This window comes from Bidens hawaiensis, unplaced genomic scaffold (genome assembly GCF_021521415.1).
Source record: "Bidens hawaiensis isolate Kalapana, Puna unplaced genomic scaffold, B.hawaiensis_p1.1 tig00016267_1, whole genome shotgun sequence".
NCBI lineage: Eukaryota > Viridiplantae > Streptophyta > Magnoliopsida > Asterales > Asteraceae > Bidens > Bidens hawaiensis.
In genome coordinates, this window is record NW_027492485.1 from 235,171 (window position 1) to 241,200 (window position 6,030).

Sequence of the window (6,030 nt, forward strand, 5' to 3'; positions counted from 1 at the left end):
CTATTTTATTTTTATTCCTTGAGTCACTAACGTAGTTTTTTGTAGTTTTTATTTGTTTTTAAGTTTTGAAGGAAGATATTGTGAGAGAGAAGATCCCCTTGAAGTATAATGCAACATTCAAGTGTGGGGATGGAGAAGCAGGAGCCGTATACTTTTTAGTTATCTATCCGCTGCTTTTATTCATGTTTATTGGTTGGGTTGGTTGGTCTGGTTCCATAATTTGAATGATTAATATCTATCGAGGTTGATAAGATGAATTTTTAGATATTGTTTGTATTGTTGCCTCCTCCGTTCGTGTATGAGAGAAAGGTGATACTGGTTGCTGAGCACATTCGGAGATGGAGGACATTTATGGAAGAAGACTTTAGCGCCATACTTTATGCGCATACTACCAGCTAAGTCTTTTTCTTTTTACATTGTTTTTATATTTTTAGTCTTTAATTTTTAGCTTTGCTTTATTCTTATTTCTTTTTATATTTTTAGATTTTGTTTTAAATTTTTGAGTCGTGTTTCCGTCCCTGCATTGAGGACAATGCAAATTTTAAGAGTGGGGATGGGAATACATATGTTTTTTTTCATTTTAGTTTTTTTTCGTTTAAGTTTTTATTTATAATTAAAAAAAGTTTTGAAAAATGTCCTTTGATTTTGTTTCTTTTTGCGTTTAAATTGGATATGAGGATACTTATCAGGAATTGGTTTTTCAAAATACTAATAATAAGATATAATTAAAGAACACGCACTTAACTTGGGATGTGTCGGTAAGCTCAGCCTTGAGAATGAAAAGGCAGTTTGATAAGTTGGTTTAAAACGATAAAATATAATCTTTAGTAAGAAACATGTTGAGTCTGTATAAAATACGAGATGAAAGGTCGGGCCATACTCAAGCCTTATTTTTAGTTCGATTGTAGAAAATTATGAATTTTTATAGATATTTGAATACGCTATCGTACGATGCTTGGGTAGGTTTAAACGTTAAAGTATACCGTGTAGCCGGTGATATAAACTTTAAAACTTGCACTTCTAGTTTTAGTGGTTAACACTTCATAGGTGTATGGTTTTATAGCCTTAAATCCTGTATTGATGGGATGCCTCAGGTTCGGAGACCGCGGGTCGTTTTACAGTTGTTCATCTGGGTATCTTCGGATATTTAATAAATAAAAGATTTTAAGCATAAACTCGCAGTTTAGTGCCATCATTACACTCACTTACATCAATTACAGTGAAGTAAAATCTTGATGATCCAGTGATCATCCCGCTGTTAGTCATATGTAGTCCTCTTACTTGCGTCCCATACCATTAAGAATAGGATCAACTAAAGACACGACGTATGTAAACCGACAGATGGAAACTTGTAAAATCAAGGGCAGTAATGGGTCTGAGGTATTGCTTGATAACGGGGGTATGTCTTGTAGTGGGAAACACTAGATAGTTAGTTGAATAATTGAACCTTAATCGTATCTAATGGCTGCTTGGTAGACTTTGATGTTTAAATTTAGGTGGATAAACAATATCCTTGATCATCTTAGCTATTCATGAAAAATGTGCAATAATGTTTTAATCTGCTATTTATAAGGTTAAGTCAAGTTGGGGTGGTTTGATCCGGTAAAATCTAAAATAAAACGGGTCTTGACTATGGATTCCACTAGATTATATACAAAATATTAATAATAATAATAATAATAATAATAATAATAGTTGGATCTTACTTGTCCCGGTAAAGACAAAGGCATGGGTTTAAGTGGACAACAATATCGGTGATCGCAGTTTTTGCGTTGTTCTAAAATTTTAAGATAACCTATATGTTTGTAATATTGTATTTCTCCGATTCTGATCCCATTGCAATGAGACTTTTTCAGGGACGAAAAAAGAATAAGTGTGGGGATATTTGATATAACGTTTAATATACATTAATCTCATGTACATTTTATTTATTATTTTTTTATTTTTGTTCGGTTTCTTGTAAGATTTGTATACTACTATCATGGTTTTATATTTTAGGTTCCGGTTTTAAATTGTGGTGAAAAGTGGGCCAAAAATGAGCAAAAACAAGCAGAACCGGAGAACCGATCCATTAGGAAACGAACCGGACCAGACCAGGAAGAGAACCGGACCGGCTAGCCCCCCCCCCCCCCCTTAAGCTACCGGAGCGCCGCGCGGTAAGGAGGGCCAGGCCCGCCGCGCGGCACTATGGGCTCCTCTCCAGAATCTTCCAATCGTCTTTCGTATTTTTGGCAGCCTATTTCCTATTTAAAGACCCCTAAACTCACCCTTAAGCATACCCTGAAGTTCCAGCCGAATTTGGTGAGTTCCGAGGCGTCCGAGACCAGCTTTTGGCAGATTTTGAGTCGAAGAATTATCCGGTGGTGCGTGCATTAATTGAAGACGAAGAACACGGGTTTTATCCTTTATTTCTTTCGTTTCGTTTATTTACCGTCATGAATTCTTACTTCTTTGTTTTGTTTAAACTTAAGATGTTAGGCTAAATTGCATGAACTATCTAGGCTTATGATGAGCCTACTTTGATGTATTGATTTGACTTTGGGATTTATTTACGTTATGGTTTTTATGGTTTAGTAAAAGATTTATTTATAATTAATTGATGCATATGAATACTTAGGATTGTTTGATGAGTTTTATTCTATAGTTTTCCTTGATTATTGTTTGTCATATGATAGGATTGCTATTAGGTCAATTACTTCGTGTTTTTGATTATTTTATGATTGATATCATGATAAGGTCATAGGAATAATATTGTCAAATAAACCTAAGTGTGCTGCTAACCTAAAATCTGTAAAGTGCTAGGTTATTGATAAATTTTTACCATTTAATCTTGCTAGATTTAGTTCTTCGTAAGGAGTCCGTCTACGGTTGATTATTTATTATTGTTTATCAAATCAATTAAATATAGTAAATTGCCTTTGATTTCCACGCTATAAGATAGGATTTCGTATAAAGGAACTAAATTATAAATAATTAGGTAACCGTAAGGGAACTAGATTTTTAATACTGTTGTGCATTAAAACTTGTTAGAAATCCATAGGTGTCTCTTGAGAAGGGTCAGGGGTCCTGTTCGGGTTTTTTTTTAAGTGTCTATTTTACGATCCCAGTCCATAACTAAATATTTCCCCGAGTCAATTCATTAAACTACTTCAAGCACATCACAACGAAAGCATGAAGAACTTGAAGAAATTTAAGAAACCGACAATGGGGAAGAAGAATTTCGTGGATTATAGGTATGGGGCTGGTATTGAAGTAATAATTTAGGATTTTGTGATATGCGTTGTTTAAATATTAAGGTTTAAGACTTGTTTATTAGGAAATAACTATTTTAGGAAACCGAATAATCAATAAATGACAGAATCAGGTATAATAACATACAGATTCGACTTGGACAACAAGAAAACGTCTTGTGATATGTAATAACATTTCTTGGAGTTTAAGTTATTTTAATTTAATCTAAAATAGTAAATCATTGGCAAAATTAGTCCCTGTAGTTCCCGAAAATGCGATTTTTAGCCGTTTTAAGCGATTTTAAAGGTTTCTAAGGCTATTTGGCTTAATTGAAAGTTATGAACTAATAAAATAAGTTAAACCAAGTTAAAAATAAATACAAGTTTTAAATAGTTCAAAAGTTCCGAATTACGTTCCCGAATCGGTTTAAACTTAAACGAATACAAATAAGAAAAATCCGAGTTGTTACAAAAATTGATCACTTACCTTAGGGCTTGAGTTTGTGATGAAAGTCAAGAAGAATTCTCCAGGTTTTGTGTTGAAGAAAGCATAAAAATATCTCTTGTATTAGTTTAAATATAAAGAAAACCTAAGGGGTGGGTAAGTCCAACTTGGCGGGCTGGACTTTTTGGTGCCCCCTTTAGGCCCAATTTTGGTCCATTAGTCTTGTTTTGCCTGCCCGAACGTGATATCCCGAGTCCATGTTTATTTCGGGTTCAGTTTTTGGCGAGAAAAATATATTGGATACGACAAACAGCGAGAAAACGAGTTTTTTTTTGCTAATTTAATGTAAATTTAGAAAAACATACCATATTTTGTTAAAATTCAAAATATTTTCACGGATCACATAAAAATATCCACGATAAATGTCTTGTAGGTCTTTTTCAGCTTAACGGATGACACAATGTTTATTTTGGATCTAGCTTTCGAGTTTAAAGTCATAGCAGGTAGTTAAACGAGCATATTTTCATTTAACTGGTTTGCTATCTTACGAAGGCCATAATATCAATAGGATGCCTTATAATATATGTATATCACTAATAGATGGCCCCCGAGATATCCGGGTCATAACCAAACCCATTTGGTTATTCATTTGTTTCTTACGCAATAACCAGTTAATCGTTCGTTCGATAACCAATTACTAAGGCATACTTGGTTTTGTCACGAATGTCACAGCGACAAAACTCGCGAATAAAGGTGCGTGGCCGGAAACACCGTGACATCAACCTATTGAGTGTTTCTTAATCAGATTTTACCTTGTCGGATTTTGATTGTTGATATTAGAGTTTGATTTGTGAGATTAGTTATCATTAGGGTTTTTATGGGGACTCAAATGATGGTTGAAGTTCAACAACACTTAGGGGATTTAGGGTGGGGGTGGGTGTTTGCAGGTGGTAGGTGGTTGCAGGTGGTGATACGGTGGCGGTAGATGGTGGAACCAGTGGCGGTACATAGTGATACGGTGGCGGCAGGTGGTAGTTACGGCACCCAAAATTAAAAAGATATACATTTAATCAAAGTTATTTAATTTGTTTTTTTATTTGTTAATATGTTTTTTTAATTAAATAGTTAAATCGACTAATATGCCCTCATGTGCAAGTCACATGACTTGATTTTATGAGACACTAACGGGTTAGGGCCAAATGATAAAACACCGTTGGATTAGGAAACGTAAAGGAAAACAAGTCAATTTTAAAGATAAAGGACATTGAGTGAAATTTGATACAAATATAAACGACAATTTTTGTAATTCTCTCTCTCTTTCTATATATATATATATATATATATATATATATATATATATATATATAAATACATGGTTTGGATCAAATACAAACGACTTTTATCGCTTGAAGTGTACAAATAACTAGAGTAATTATGTTAACACTAGAGTAATTATTATTAAACTGTAACTTTTGAACTAAATTAATTGTTATTACATTATATTATTTTTTATAGCATAAGTACTCTAATTTAAAACAGTAATTACTCTACTTAATTGTTATTTGTACCAAATCTCACCCCTATATATATAGTATCATTTCAAAACTCTGAAAATGTTAATAACTTATAGGAACTCAAAACAACTAAACATAAATTTGTAGTTTTTTCTTCTTATATTAACATTGTTTGTGACTAGTTTTACCGTATTTTAAGGGTATGTTTGGTTAGAGGTAATGGAATGGAATGGACAAGAGAATGAAATGGATCATTCCATTTCTTTGTCTTGTTTGGTTAGCCTGTGTAAATGAAATGAATTATTAGTTTATGTTGTTTGGTATCCTAAAAAATTGAACGAATGAAATAGAAATAATAAAAACATTCCTATCTCAAAATAACTTTTTTTATCAAAAAAAAACTGCAATGGTGATGGTGGTGGTGTTAGCTCTGGCGACGAAAATGGTGGTGGTAGTGGTGATGGTGGTGGTGGGGGTGGTACTGGTCAAGCGGTGGTAGCATTGGTAGCGATGGCGATGGTAGGGTGGCCTGATGATCAGGCGAAGGCGGTGACAATGTTTTCGGTGGTTACAGCGACGATGGTGTTAGCGGGGGTGGCGGTGATTGCGCTTGTGGTAAGGTGGTGGTGGCGACGGTAACGGTGGCTGAGTGGTGGTGGTGTTGTTGAGAAAGTAAGGTGAACGAGGAATGGAATGAAAAAAAAGAAGGGGGTGGGAAGCAATGGTTTTGGTAGAATGACATTTCATATGTAATGGATGATTCCATTCCATTGAGCAACCAAACACCACGTTTTTTATTCTTACGCAATGAATCATTCCATTCCCCATATCATTCATGTAT